At 41.2% G+C, this 15,693-nt stretch overlaps 1 protein-coding gene across 1 annotated transcript in view; it reads right to left on the bottom strand.

The window, feature by feature from the left end:
- LOC145285862 (uncharacterized) overlaps positions 1 to 11,325 on the bottom strand; it is a 182,143-nt gene extending 170,818 nt beyond the window's left edge. Inside the window, exon 1 of the mRNA XM_080134307.1 lies at positions 11,303 to 11,325. The gene's annotated coding sequence lies outside the window, so the exon portion shown is untranslated. The remainder of the gene's footprint in view (positions 1 to 11,302) is intronic.
- Between the last annotated feature and the right edge of the window lie 4,368 nt (positions 11,326 to 15,693).

The raw sequence follows: 15,693 nt of genomic DNA, 5'->3' as shown, positions 1-15,693 counted from the left end.
GTTGAAAGCAGCCAACTGAACTAATTAAGGAACGTTTTGGATTCAATGGGCGCTGTCAGCTGTTACCAGACCACAATGGCCAATAACTTTGACGCTTTGGATAATTAGTTGTTTCTACATTTGTTCAGAGTATTTTTATGTATGAAACTCATAAATTTTGATTTTATAGACATTTCAAGAGTGTATACATTTTATTGGGGCACCCAGTGCGTGTGTGTGTGTGTGTGTGTGTGTGTGTGTGATATACCCCCTCCCCCCCAGAGAATACCCATCTCAAGAACGATATACGCAACAGATAGCATGGTTTTAAAAGCTAATACTTTTTACTTCATGGAGGTAGGTGGTGTACGGTTTTGGTGATATCTTCAGAGTTTAAGAAAAATGTGTTCATGTTACTTACCTAGTTGATTAAAGTTAAAAATTTTGCAAAGCAAATACATTTTGACTTATGCAACGATCCTTTTATGAATTTTTTATATTTAACTTATTTTCATTTTTTTTGGTAAAGGGAGGGGGGTGTATTCACTAAATCTTCACATTTAGTTAAATGAGGAGATAAATGCTCCTGTCACTCACCATGCTGAGAATATATTCCAAGTTTCATTAAGAGACCACCCACATTTTATAGATTAAATATTCAATTGTTATTTGACATTTTCATGCTTAAAAAAAAAGAAGTTATTTTCGTGTCGGTTATTCACGCTTCCTGCCAAAACTAAAACGTTCAGGTGTAGAGCGCACTGTGACAAGAGTTATGTCACATTTGTAAAAAAAAAAAAAAAAAAAAAAAACCTAGTCATTACAAAACTTGCCTATTTTTTTATGGACTGAAACTATTTTAAGGGAAGTGAAAAAGCAAAATAAAACTTTTACAACCATCTTTGACTTATCCCACTACTCGAAATTCAGAAATAAATTCTGAATTCTAAAAAGGTCAGTAGGTAGTTTTGTCATTAGAAAAATTCTTATATCACCAATTTAATTATATATCGGTGTGTGTGTCCCACTCCTACAGCCACACCAGTGGGCCGATCATAGCAATCCTGGCATGATGCCCCCCACCCCTTAGGGATAGAGCACACCATTTTCCAAGGCTAAGGTCATAGCCTATGTATACACAACCTCTTACAGCCCACACTGCTCGACCGATCATGACTAAACCTGACATGGTCTCCGACCTAGGGATGGTGCACTATTTTTCAATGTTAAGGTGAAAAGTTAAGGTTGGGACTGCTGTATGCTTGGATACCCACGTACAGTAAAGTCTTGTGTTAAGTATGAGTATCTTTCCTGGTACACTCACACGGGCATTGGCGAAGCATAATTTTGGTATTCAATTGTTTATGACAGGGGCTATATTAAAGAAATGTATAGTGTATTAGACATCTGGAATTTTATCCTAATATATATGATTATACGGTTTAAAATATTGGGAAGGATCATAAATTATAAAATTACCAATCGGTCCAAATCTTGACATTTTCAAAATTCAATGCCTTCAATTAATAACTAAGGATTAGTTTTCCTAACACTATTACAAAAGAACTCATTTCGTAGCGTTCCTAGAAATCAAACGGGTCCAAGAAACCATTCCGTAATGTTCTATATTGAAATCTCCACTCTTTAAATAGGCGTCCAGGAAATTCTCTTCATTTTAAAAATAAAACTTTTACAACGATTTTTATATATCAAAAGCAATCCATAATACGGAACAATTTCTTTTAAAATTGAAGTCATTTTGTAGAATAATCTTTTGAAAATATTTAATACAAAAAAAAAAAAAATAAATTACATTACAAAGTTAAAAAGTTCAATTTTACACTCATTGAAATTAGTGTAAATTTTCGTTTCTAAAAGTTTACAAATTTTAAGGTTTTCATGTTTGGAAAATGAAATTTCATAAAGATTCTAGAAGTGTAAGCCAGGTTTAGTTTCAGATGGTTCGTTGTTACACACAAGTCTTGAGGTGACTGGTTTGCAGTAGACAGAATAGTTTCCGATGGTTCGTTGTTACACACAAGTCCTGAGAGGTGACTCGTTTGCAGTAGACAGTTCCACAGAGCAAAATATTCTTACCGTGTAGAGACGGAAAAAAACAAACAAAAAAACATGTGAAATTACTCCAGAAAAGGTTTAATATTTATGAAGCAATTCTGGTATCTGATTGGTTGGTAGCAGAATGTGAATTAATTCGATTCATCAGTTTCTAGTAGAATCGTTTATAAATAGAATCGTCCGATTGTGGGATCATACCCCATCACTGTTCCATGCTGATGGGATGTCTCCTAGCGGCTTCGGCTGCAGGAAGACAGGGTAGTACCAGTCAAGGATTCGTCACTTGACACTCAGCCCAACAGGTGAGGGGCCGGGAACCGGCCCAACACCTGTTGGACAGAGGTACACCACCTGGGTAATACCTAGGAGGTCCACCCTCCCAGGCCATGCCACCGGGCTTTCCGGTGGGGCAAGTTTATTGTTTGCTACCTGAGGCGCCCCGACCGGGGAATGCCAACGGGGTTACTCGGGCAATTTTTAAAATTGCAGGAGTGCCCCTCCTTTAGGGGAGCCTGTGGGGTTCCCACTTTCCAGGCCTTGTGCCAAATAATGCTGATGTGGGCAGCATTTAAATAAATACCCCATCACTGAGACCCCATTATAAGTCTTGATTCCGCGCTGCGTTATACTGTAAGTTAATTCTCTCCTCTGTCATTTTCCTTTTCTTCTTCAGAGTCGGATTTTCTTTTTCCACACGACCCCCCCCCCCCCTACTGTTTTACTGTTATTCTTAACAGTTTTGACTTTTTTCACCGTTTTTTAAAACGGTCCGGCTATGGCCGCTTCTGCGAGCCAAACGCCTGTCGTCATCAACAGAGATGGAGAACGTCGCAGCTGCAACGCCGAACCCGTGGACCAAACCCCCAAAAGTGGACATAGACGTGACCCAGTTCATCGAGAAGGCAAAACAATGCCTGGATAAAGTTACCAGCACGGGACTGATAGTGGACATTCCAAAACGCGAAGAAATCCAAAAGAGGTGCTTAACACTGTTCGTCGTAGACAGAAAGACAAAGAAAGTTATTCGAGCTTCAGTTGACATCATTATCAATCTATTAGCCAACGTCGGAGTGAGACCCTTATGCGTAATCAAATGTAAGGGTTACAATACGTGGAGCGCTCTTTTCAACGCCTCACAGGAGTGCCTCACAATTTCCCAAAAGGAAATAATTACGCAACACCATATCCTCAGAACAGAATATATGGGCAAGAGACGCACCACAGTCTCAGTATTCCACGTTCCGCACCACATAGACAGTGAGCAACTAGGTGCCTTAAAATTCGGGGAGATGGTCCACGTGGAAGTAGACGAGTTTCACGGAGTATGGGCCTTTGATATACTCCTTAACAAAGACTTAAGTATCCCGTTCTTCCTGGAGGTAGGAGACGAGAAACTACCGATTACAGTGGCCGGCAGACGTCCCACATGTTGTAAGTGCAGGGAAATCGGACACCTAACATCCGAGTGTCCACTTAAAAAACCCAACCAAACCCAAAGAAAACTATAGGCCAGCACTTGGGAACTAACGTGCAAAGTGTTCCCAACCAACCAACCAGCAAAGTGACCAGCGACACAGACTCTCAAAGGAGAACCCTGGCAGATCGCCCCCGGCAAAAAGACCCCTGGACGTATCTCTCTGAACCAGATGAGGGAGGAAGCGATGTTACAAAACGACCCCGGTAGGGAAAAAATATCTTGAAATTGAATTTAAAAAAAAAAAAAACCACCCCAATCCCCATGCAAATCACCTCCATCCAAAAACAGGCTAATCACTAAGTCCCCCACTACATCCAAAACTCCTTCCCCTTTCAAAATGCCTCCTCCAGTCACATCTCCCGTCCCTCCAAAAACACCCAAACTAATACCACTAAGCCCCCTTAAGAAAAATAAATCCTCCACTCCTGTTCCAGCCACCTCTAAGTCCCCTCACAATACTCCTGCTTCTCCTGAAAAAACCCCTACTAACCCTACTAACATGGACACCACCCTCGCAATTGATATAAAGAAAAAAAAAAACCCTCTACCTCCCTGGAAAAGATATTTGCATACTAAATTCAGCTGCAATGAACAATAACAAGAATTTTAAAGGTGCTGACCTCAGCAAGTTAATCGATTTCAGGGAGGTAGGGGGAAAGCTAATAGACACCCCCACCAATTTCCCCAATACAAGACGAATACTTACCGTCATTAGGAAAAAAGAAGAGGCCAAAGACTTATGGCAAATGCTGGAGGAGACAAATAAGACTTAATCTTTCCCCTCCCCTAGCCATATTCAAGGATGCCGACATAAAAAGCTTAAAAAAATGTTGTGTTGGGAGGGTCCCGGTAAAAATGCACCCCTCCCTGTATAGGATAGCTAAACTAACCTATCCTTTGCATGTCGGCGGTATCTCTCGTGACAGACTCATCGATACTGCGATGGGTACCTATTCCCTCATGAGAGCTGTCGGCACACTCACGACCGCGATGTTCGTTTCTGGTTCTCAACCCTAAGGCACAATCATGGATCTCAAGCTTACAAGTGTGAATGTCCGAGGGCTAAGGGCTGACTCGCGAAAATGGCGCTTGAGTTTGGACCTGCAGCACCTCGGAGTTGATATTTGCTGTGTGCAGGAAACACATTTTATTCCTGGTGACCATTTACGTGCGCTGTCTAAGACCTTTAAGGATTATTCAGTGTACTTTAATTCTCACTCTAGAGGGGTCTCCTGGCTAGTTAAAAGGTCCCTAGATGCGTCGTGTGACCCGTGCTACATGGATCCGGAGGGAAGACTATGCGTTTTGGATGTTACCATAAAGGGTAGGGCATTACGTCTTATTGGCGTTTATGCACCCAATAGCCACGTTGAGCTGGCTGCCTTTTTTCGGCGAATCGAGCAGTTCATGGATACTTCTCGAACGGTTATCTTAGCGGGAGACTGGAATGCAGTTCTGGATCCCGATTTAGATCGATTTGGGTTACCTTCTAGGGGAACTAACAGATATCAGGATGCGGTTTTATTTCGTGAATAAGTTTGATCTTATCGACAAATTCCGAAATGAAAAGCCCTGTGACTTGGTGTGGACTTGGACAGGTAGACGCGGCGCCGGTCCGGTACAGCTCTCGAGCTATATCGACCGGTTCTTAGTTAGGAGAGTCGATGTAGGAGTATTGAATTGTCAAAGTTTCCACAATATAGTTTACTTGGATCACAGACTTGTCCATGTACGGGTAAACTTAGATAGACCTAAGCCTAGATTAGCCGGTTACTGGAAGCTCAACACGTCATTATTCGATGTGAAGGGCTTCCGGGAAGGGCTATTACTAACCATACAGCGGGAACTGACGGGGGCAATTATAGGGAATAGGTGGTGGGTAAAAATTAAGGAAGCCATTAGGTTCTTTTCTGCTAATTTTAGCAAAAGACTCAACCTAGAATCTAGGGCAGCTAAAGCGACGCTAGAGTCTAGATTAGATCGGGCGGTGGAGGAGGGGGATAGTGCTAGCGTTAATTTAATTAAGGCTCAGCTTGCCTCCCTTACTGAAAAGGAGCACCAAGCTTTAGTGATTAGGGCTAGGTTAAAAAGAATGCCCCAGGAAGCAACAAATATGGCCACTGAACTGCGTGCAGAGGAGCTGAGGCAAGCGGCCGATAGGCACGTCGCTCATGTCACATTGCCAGGAGCTTTATTCCATGGAACCCGGTCTATCATAAGAACAGTTCGACACCTATTTAGCTGATTTTTCTCGTCTTTCGACGACCGAAGTGGCTAGGTGTGAAGGTGGCATAACGGAGGATGAAGTCATTGAAGCCTTAAAGCGGGTCGGCCTTAATAGGTCCCCGGGGATCGATGGTCTGCCCTACGAAGTGTATTTGAGGTTGTCGCACATCTTTGTCCCTTTGCTGACGGTTTTATTTAACTCATGGTTTAGGAACGGCTCAATCCCCAAGTACTTTACCATGGGTGTGATAAAACTTGTTCATAAAAGCAAAGATGGTGGGGATGGGTAAGGTAATTTCAGGCCCTTAACGATGCTTAACGCACAGTTAAAGATTTTGGCCAAGATTCTCGCAAATCGTCTGCAGCTTGTCCTGGCTCGTCTTGTTAGCCCCGAGCAAACATGTGCCGTGAAGGGCAGGACAATCCAGGATAACTTGCACACGATACGCCTGATGAGAGAAAAAGTTGACACTGAGGCCGCGCTGATCAACTTACATCAGTCCAAAGCCTTCGATAGGGTTGACCATCGGTACTTGGGGGCTGTTTTGTTGGCGGCCGGTTTTGGCCCGCAATTTTGCTCGTGGGTTCATCTTCTCTATGCTAACCCCGTGGTGATGGTAGAAGTAAATGGGAGGAGGTTGAGACCCTTCAGTTTGTCACGTTCAATTCGTCAAGGGTGCCCGTTATCACCCATGTTATACGTGCTTGCAATAGAGCCATTTTTGCGCAAGCTAAGGGTGAACCCGGTCCTACGCAGAATCACTTTGCCAGGTGCGGAAGCCCAGGTAAAGTACTCTGCCTATGCAGACGACGTAACTGCTTGTAACGAGCAATGCTAAGATTATTGTCGGTGTAGAAATCAGATTGTATGAAACGGTAACAGGGGCCAAAATTAACTGCGACAAGTCTTCGGGTTTGCACATCGGTGCCTGGAGGGGTATACCCCTTCAGGGACCCTTTAGTTGGAGCGACGGGCCTAGCAAGATACTCAGTGTCTGGTTTGGTCCTGACCTCCAGCTGGAGAAAAATTGGTCGGAGGTTCTGAAAGGGGTCCGATCTGCAGTGGATCAGTAGAAACCTTTCATTAAAGGGGAGAGCGGAGGTGTGTAATACCCACATCTATCCAATCTTCATTTATCGTCTATCAGTGCTTCCAATCCAGTCAGATTGGACTGCTTTATCTGCAGAGGGCTCTTTTCAACTTTTTATGGCTTGGAAGGGCCCCTATGGTCTGTTGCGATGTCTGCTACCTACATCCTTCTGAAGGCGGTCTAGGTACGCCAAATGTGGAGATTCGGCTTCACACATTACGGCTCTACTACCTAGATCAAACGTGGACACAGGATAGGGAAGACGGTGCCCTCTGGATGGAGGACAGCAAGAAAGCCTTTCTGGCTTTGAGAGGGGTGCACCAGTCCGAGGGAGAGGCACACAGGTTGCCCCGAGGTGAATGCCCCTTCTACCGCGAGTGCCGGTGCGTGCTGAAGTTCCTCTTAAGAGTTAAGGAAAGCCCCTCCAACGCTCTGCTGTTGTCCCGAAAGGTATTGTATTGGGTACTAGTGAGGGGATCCGTAAGGGAGGTTATTGGTGAGGGGCTACCTTTGACGAATGGGCAGCTCTGCTCAATCTGGCCTTGGGCGTCTGGGTTGGGATGCTTCACTAATTACGAGGCATCCTTGACCTGGCTGGTAATTCGGGATACTCTCTGGGTCGGTAAGAGACTCCACTCAGCTGGCTTGGCGGTTTCGCCTATTTGCAAGCGATGCGGCGACGAGGTCGAGACTTTATGTCACACCTTCGTCTGTCGCATCGTGGTGCCGCTGATTGAGTTTGTTACAGGTCTCATGGTCTGCATACTGAACATATCGTCATTAACTTTGGTTCCTATCAATTTATGTAGTAATTGGGCTCCGACAACGGATAGGATTAGAAAAGAATTATGTTTGACCTTGCTAGCAGTTATGAGAGGTGTCATTTGGAACACACGTATAAGAGTGGTCTACGGATCTGAGAACTTCGCTCCCCTCGACCTTATACGAATCTTCGTTATCATTTGAAGAATCGTATCAAGGCCAAGAGAGTTAGACTCTTCGTCAGACTGTTGAAAGGTGGGTGTCAGTTGCACGTGTGTGTCGGGTGAGAGAAGCAAGTCTTGACTGGTTCTTGGATGTCCCTTAGGTAAAAAATTTTGGGTAACAGAAACGAACGTCAGCCCCGACTCGTTTAAAGTCCAGAGTAGGTCACGGTTTAGGCAAGGTTAGGACCATTTTCTAGGCTCCTGTGTTCATAATCTAACTAGTGTCTGATAGAAATCATTAGGCCCTTTTTAAGTTTGTCCCATTTTTTTTTTTTAGCCTCGTTCCCTTCCCCAATTTAAGTGACAGATCGCTTGATTCGCCAGAGATGCGGGTTCCCTTTCGAAGTTTTCGTAAGAGGTGTTAAAATAAAGCGTTCGGACCCGCATCACCCTTGCGAATCAGCGCACCTGCTACAGTTTAGCAACAGGGGGGGTCTTTTGTTACTAACATTGTATATATTCCATTTTATCTTGTATCAAAATTTTTATATCCCAAACCCCCTTTTTCTAATGGGTTTTAATTAGTTTATCATGGTATGATGTTCTTATGGTGAATGACGAAGGATGTATACGCTGATGGATGTATAGTATGAATATGGTATTGTGGTGAAAGAAACTAGTTAGGTTAGATTAGTTAGCTTTAGATAGAGAAGATCGCCCTTCCCCCATGTTCGGCCTTGTGCCAAATTTTTCTTAAAATATTTTAATTGTATTTTTTGAAAATAAATATTTACTCACCATCATTGTGTCTTGCGAGTTTGGATTGTTATTATATGCGCCATTTATTACCGTTATTCATTACTGTTATTTACTTGTTTAAATTGTTATTGCTGTTTCTTCTTCCCCCGGCACTACTTTTTAATTACCGGACTCTTTTTTCTTTGGACTGTTTTCGTTCTCTCCTCTTGTTATCCGCCGGCCATGGCATCTGCCAGCTGTGTGCCGACGGTTGAGGTGAAGGAAGACGAAGCACCAGTTGGATGGACGAAACCACCAAAAGTCAAGATTGACGTTGCAAAATTTGTTGAAGCGAAGAAATGCGTAGAATTTATGGCAGAAACCGGAATACGTCTGGAATAACCACGGATACCAGAGTTTGCCAAAAGAACTATTTATTTGTAATAGATTGCAAAACTAAGGAATTGATATGGTCAACTAAAGACAGTCACAAAACTGATTGAATCAGCAGGATTAAGAGCTGAACGAATAACGAAGTGTAAAGGTTACAACACATGGGCAGCCCTGTTCAAGACAGAAGATGAATGCATTGCTATGACCAAAAAAGAAATAATCACTTAGGAAGGCGTAGAACTACAGTCCATTTTTCCAGGCGCTGTCCTCGGAATAGCTAGCCGCTTTCTTACTCAAGTTTGGGGACATAACCGGAATAGAGGAGGACCATTACAATGGAGTAGGGTCCTTTGACATTCTGCTCAACGCAGAAGCCTTTCTACAAATACTGTACTACCTAGAGGCTGGTGTAGAGAAGCTGCCAATCGTGGTCGCAGGCAGAAGACCAGCACGTTGGATATGTGGGGAAGTCGGCCATCTCACCTACACATGCCCCAAAAGAAAGCCAGCTGCAAAGACTATCCCTACAAACAACAATGACCGGAAAATAGGTTATGCAGAACCAAAAGACAAATCACAGACACCAGCAGAGACAAAAAGTGAGATCACACCTGAAGACATTTATCTCTGAGAAACAACCCCCCCCCCAAAAAAAAAGAAGACAACTGGACACTCGTCCCCTCAAAAAAATCCCCACCCAAGACTTGTGCTAAGTCTCTCTCTAAAGAGGAGAAAAAAAGAAATAAAAACAAGCAAGGACCCAGGGGGCAATAAATTTAAAGCCCTTCTAAAACTCAAACAGACACTAGATGAGAAAAGAAAAAATCTGAGGAAAAAAAAGAATTCCCTGAAAAACCTACCTCGTCCTCAAAAGAAAAGCAAACCCCTCGCAAAGCTCCTCTTATTAAAACTTCTCTGCCCCACAGACACAAAAATGACATCCCTCGGTTCTCCCTCCAAAAAGACACCTTCCTCTTCCCCAATGAAAACAGACATGCCCCCTCCTCAGTAGAGACCGAATCCAGGAAAAAAAAAAAAAAGAAAAAAGCCCTTTAATGGGAAGGATGTATGCAATTTTTTTTTTTTTCTTCTCAACAACAACCACAACACAACCACAACCACCACACAACAACAACCACCAAACAACAACCAAACAAAAACATTACTAACCCTGAAAATTTTAAAGCAAACCGAGTACTAACAGTTGTCAAGAAACGCAAGAAGGCCAAACGACTATGGACTATGCTGAGGAAGCAAACTGCCTTCAATCTTTATCCTCCAGCAGCCTATTTTAACGACAATGACTTAGCCGAGATTAGAAAACGATGTGTTGGACGGGTCCCCATCAGTGCCGTGCTTAGGAACATTGCGCCCCCCCCCCGCAAAATGCGCTCTGTGGCCTCTACCGTCCCTACCGACACAATTCATCTTGCGCACCCCCCCCCTTCAACATACTGAACCCACAATGAATGGTACTTTAAACAGAATAACATGCGCTTGAAAGAACGCAGATATTCAGTAATCATAAAAAAAAAAAAAAAAAAAAAAAAAAAAAAAAAAGAAATCAAAGAATTGGTGTTTTGCAGCTAACCTTTTTAAAACCATTAGTTACTTTTTAGTAGTTCGCAGCTATTTTTATAGTCATTTAGGGGCGTTTGGGCTCTCAATCTCCTACCAGTTTTTTTAAGGGATTTTCAAAAAATGTCAACCCAAATTTTAAAACTATTTTGCTGCAGAAAGTTAGATATACTGTCCAAAATTAGAGTTTAGGAGTTTATTTCGAAAAGTGTTGGTATGGTGGAGGGGGGGGGGACGAATTAAATCAAAACAACATTAAAAGTAACCAAGTCATTTTGAAATGTCTCGATCTAGGAGAAAGTCATTAAACACTAAAAAGCCTCTACATCCCCAGTCCCCAGATAGATACAAACTTAATAACTTATTAAAACATGCATTAATTTTTTTGTTGTTAATTTATCTCATACTTTTAGCGTGTTATCTGGTTAAAGTATTTCACTTAAAAGATAATTAATAAATGCACTATTGCTGCATTAGGCGTGTCCCAAAAATAGCATTTTTATCCTCCCCTCAAGTTTAAACGTTTAGAAAAAAAATATTAAAATTGAAAAATACTACTTTATAACCAATTCAATTTAAAGAAAAGAGATTAAACTTTAAAACAAAGAAAAGCCCCTCCCCCAAATCACCATTAAGTATTTTAAAATTTAAATTACAAACGTAAATATTACAAATTCAAATTTGTCGCCATTTTGCATTTTTTTTCGTAAACAAGCAGAGAAAAGTTAATAATTTTGAATAACCGTCGATAAATGATATTTTTTTTAAATAGTTACATCAATCACTAATAAGAGAGACTGTAGTAATTATTTACTTACCAAGCCGTAATTATACGTAGTAAATATCAAGTTAAACATGAGGTGTCATGATGTTTACTTTCTTTCTCCGGGGGGACTAATGTGCATACTCACACATGCATATTTTTTTAACGAACAAGAGCTCCCGGCTACGTATGTGCCAAAGATGTTCATTGGTTCATTTACTCAAGTAAATTTCTTTCATTTTCTCATTGAGCATTTCTTTTTGTGCATACTAAAGCAACAGATTCAAATCGAAAGAAAACTTTGGCCAGTGTCGAAAAAATTAACAGTAAACTGTTTTAACCAAAATTGAAAATGGAATCGAAGAAAATTTATTTACCTACCATCTTTATGTTTAAAATTTCAACATGTTCAGACAAGACAGGGTCAAATTTTGCTATTAGCTCCACTTCTCCAAGAAAATTTCCATTTCTGGTGTCAAACTTTTCATTTGTGCCACGCAAAGCTAAATTTCTCAGCCAAAAATTGAATTATATTGAGTAAACGAAATAAAACTGCTCTCCAATATGTCTGCTCTTCCTGAATCAGTTTACTAGATTGTAAGTCAATAGAGTTGCCTGACCGTTTATCATGCCACACCATCATGCATTCCTTATGATGAGTTGATTGTTCATGTGTCTTCAGAGTTTTTGACAGACGGCTCCACAGGTTACCAAATCCTTGGGCCGAAGACAGGCCCCCACGACTTTTGCTTTCACTACTGAACAAACGGCAGGCAAAACAGAAAACTCGATCTGTAGACTTCGAGTAAACAAGCCAAGAACGTCTAACAGTTTCATTATTTTTTAGTGTCAAATAATAGTTCTTTTCAGAAAACTTCCGTGATGGGTTTTCCTGGTTTAATGGGAAATCATAATCTGTCAGCTGGACGGGACCCTTCGAAACCAAATTAATACGCTGTGTTTCATTTAATTCTTTCCAATCAGCAGGATCAGAGACACAAGGCACATAACTTGGATCAGTATGCTCGAACGTTGAATGGGTGGGCCATGGCACTCCACTTTTAGACTCAAAATCAGAAACGGATTGTGCGTCAACGCCAGTGTTATGTATATGTAACTGTGAGATGTTTGAAGAGAAAAATTCAGATATCTTGTGAGTCTTTTCAATAGCATTTGCAACTCTGTATTTTCAACTTTCTTTTCTGGGATCCGCTGAATTCGTGAGCACGTTTCATTTTAGATTAGACTCAATATTCAATAATAATTAGAATACTATCAAGCAAAACAAATAATCCACTACCGGAAATGGAAACAAGTATGTGATCTTTGATTAACGCTGTTTTGTTAAATAAATGTTACTGATATAACAGGTAACGAAGTGTCTGTACTGTCACTAATGTTACAGGCCAAGTGAATTGAATCCAAGCTCGAGGTAAAAAAAAAAAAAAAAAAAAAAAAAAAAAAAAAAAAAAAAAAAAAAAAAAAAAAAAAAAAAAAAAACATTAGTAATAATGTGTATAAAAAACTGTATGTAGGAATTGGCGTTAATTTGCAAATAGTGTTTCAAACAGCAATGTATATGTATCTAAAGATTTTCATTGAAAATTCAAATAAACAGTTCAATAAAAAATATATTCGTATTGGCAAAAAGGACATCTATTGCCAGTATTTAGTCTTTCATTTTAAATTTCTTTAAAATAAAATAAGAAAATTGAAATCCACTTACGGTTATTTTAAAGCCAAAATTTCTTTCAGTTTTTTTTTTTGTGTGTCTTTTTAGTTTGAAAAGTAAACTTGATCAGAAAAATGTAAAATATAGTAGCGTATTATGATCACGGGTTACGGACAAAACGAAGACTGCTAATGAAAAATTAAAGTAAATAAAATCACGCATGCGTAGAAGAATCCAATGAGCCAAAATATTTAAAACCATAAAAGAAATAAGCATTAAGAAAAAAAAAAAATCTAAATTAAAAAAAAAAACACTTAACAAAAAATTCGATTTCTGCAAGGACGTCAAAATGATTCCAGTGAAAAAAAAAAAAAAAAAAAATAACCAACCCTTCACCCATTTCACTTTGAAAGATTCCATAAACTAATACAACGGCGCCGCTAAATCTGAAACCTTTACATTTCTTTTTATGTTGAAACAGATATATATAATCTATTTCTTTTAGAAATTCATTTCTAAAAAAAAAAAATGGACGGGGCCTCGAAAGGCCTCTTCAAATATATATATATATATATATATATATATATATATTTGATATATAGAGAAAGACGAGTTGATAAATTTCAACGTACAAATATGATAATTATTTTCAAGTTTGTCCTTTTTTTTTTCATTGCAATAGTTCTGCGATGTTAAAAAGAGCCTTACAGCATCCAGGAGCCTTGCGGCCCACAAGGACCTTGCGGCCCCCCTGCAATTGCGGGGTCTGCGGGGGCACTAAGCACGGCCCTGGTCCCCATCAAACTCCATCCTTCACTTTATAGAGCAGTTAAACTAACCTTCCCCCTAGACATCGGTGGTCTGTCCCCTGACGGGTCTATCACTACTGAGATGGCCACCGGATCATTGGGGACGGCTGTCGGTGTCTTGACACCGTCTATGTTTGATAAGGATTCCCAACCCTAAGTAACTCAAGATGGTTTCTTTAAGATTAGCTAGTTTAAATGTCCGAGGGTTGAGGGACGCCTCTCGTAAACTTCGAGTTGCACGCGACCTTCAACGCCTCGGTGTGGATATTTGTTGTATACAGGAAACTCACTTTTTCAGTTTGATCTTGTCGATAAATTTTGAAACGAAAAACCCGGTGATTTAGCATGGACTTGGACAGGTAGATACGGCTCCGATCCGGTGCAACTTTGAGTTACATCGATCGGTTCTTAGTTAGGAGAGTAGACCTAGGGCTTTTAGACTGTCCAAGTTTTCATAGTATAGTTTATTCGGACCATAGGCTTGTCTGGGTTCGAGTAAACTTAGTGTTAAACCTAGGATGGCTAGTTACTGGAAGTTCAACACATTGTTCGATGTGAAGGACTTCCAGGAACAGCTAACAATACAGAGGGAATTTACGGGGGCTATCATCAGAAATAAGTGGTGGGGTAACCTTAAAAAAGTCATTAAGTCCTTCGCTGCTGATTTTAGTCGCTGGCTCAACCGTAGTTCTAGAGCAGAAAGGGCAGTGGAGGAGGGGGATAGTGCTAGCTATACTATAGTTAAGGCTGAACTGGAATCCTTGGATAACAAGGAGGACCAGGGATTACTAGTTAGGGCTAGGTTAAAAAGAGCGCCAAACGAGGCAACAAATATGTCCACATCATTGCTTGCGGAGGAGTTTAGACGTTCTGCAGATCGACACATCACCAGTGTCACATTGCCGGACGGGCGAACCGTAACTTCAAACAATGGAATCTTGGGTTTTCGAACTCATATTCAGGAACATTTTACCAAGGAGCCCAGTCTGACTATTGAACAGTTTGACACCTATTTAGCCGACTTGTCTTGCCTTGAGGCGACCGAAACAGCTAGGTGTGAAGGTAGTATAAAAGAGGAAGAAGTCATGGATGCCTTGAAATAGGTCGGGCTAGAACAGAACCCCTGGGATTGATGGTCTGCCCTACGAGGTGTATTTGAGGCTGTCGCCCATTTTTATTCCTTTGCTGACCGTACTTTTTAACTCCTGGTTTAGGAACAGGTGCATACCTCAGTACTTTACCAGGGGGATCATTAAATTGTTATGCAAAGATAAAAATGGAGGGGATGGGATAGGTAATTTCCGGCCCTTAATGTTAAACACAGAGTTAAAGATTTTGGCCAAGATCTTAGCAAATCGTCTGCAGATTGTCTTACACCGTCTAATAAGTCCTGAACAGACTTGTTCTGTTAAGGGCCGGACGATTTAAGAATTTGCACACGATACGCTTGATCGTAGAAAAAGTCAACAGAAGCCGTGCTGATCAATTTAGATCAGTCCAAGGCATTCGACAGAGTAGACCATCGTTACCTAGAGGCTGTTTTTCGTTCTGCTGGGTTTGGTCCAGTTTTGCTCTTGGATTCGTCTCTTGTATGCCAACCCTGGTGCTATGGTAGAAGTGAATGGGCTGAGGTCGAAGCCCTTCATGTTAAGGATCCGTCAAGATTGTTCGTTATCCTAATGCTATATGTGCTGGCGCTTGAGCCATATTTGTGCCAGCTTCGGGTGAATCCGGTCCTTCACGGGATTACTTTACCAGGTGACTACCCCGGTAAAGTATACCGCCTATTCTGACGACGTGACCGTGCTTGTAACAAGCAGTGCCGAGATTAGAGTCGTCGACATAGAAACAAGTCAGTATGCTAAGGTTACAGGGGCCATAATTAACGACGTTAAGTCTATTGGCTTACATATCGGTGCCTGGAGGGGTATGCCCCTTCAGGGATCCTTTCGTTGTACCGATGGG

The sequence above is a fragment of the Euprymna scolopes genome, chromosome 10 (assembly GCF_053919585.1).
Source record: "Euprymna scolopes isolate OS-2025 chromosome 10, ASM5391958v1, whole genome shotgun sequence".
Taxonomy (NCBI): Eukaryota; Metazoa; Mollusca; class Cephalopoda; order Sepiida; family Sepiolidae; genus Euprymna; species Euprymna scolopes.
Note: the sequence above shows the minus strand (reverse complement) of the source record. Positions and strands in the feature narration are given on the sequence as shown.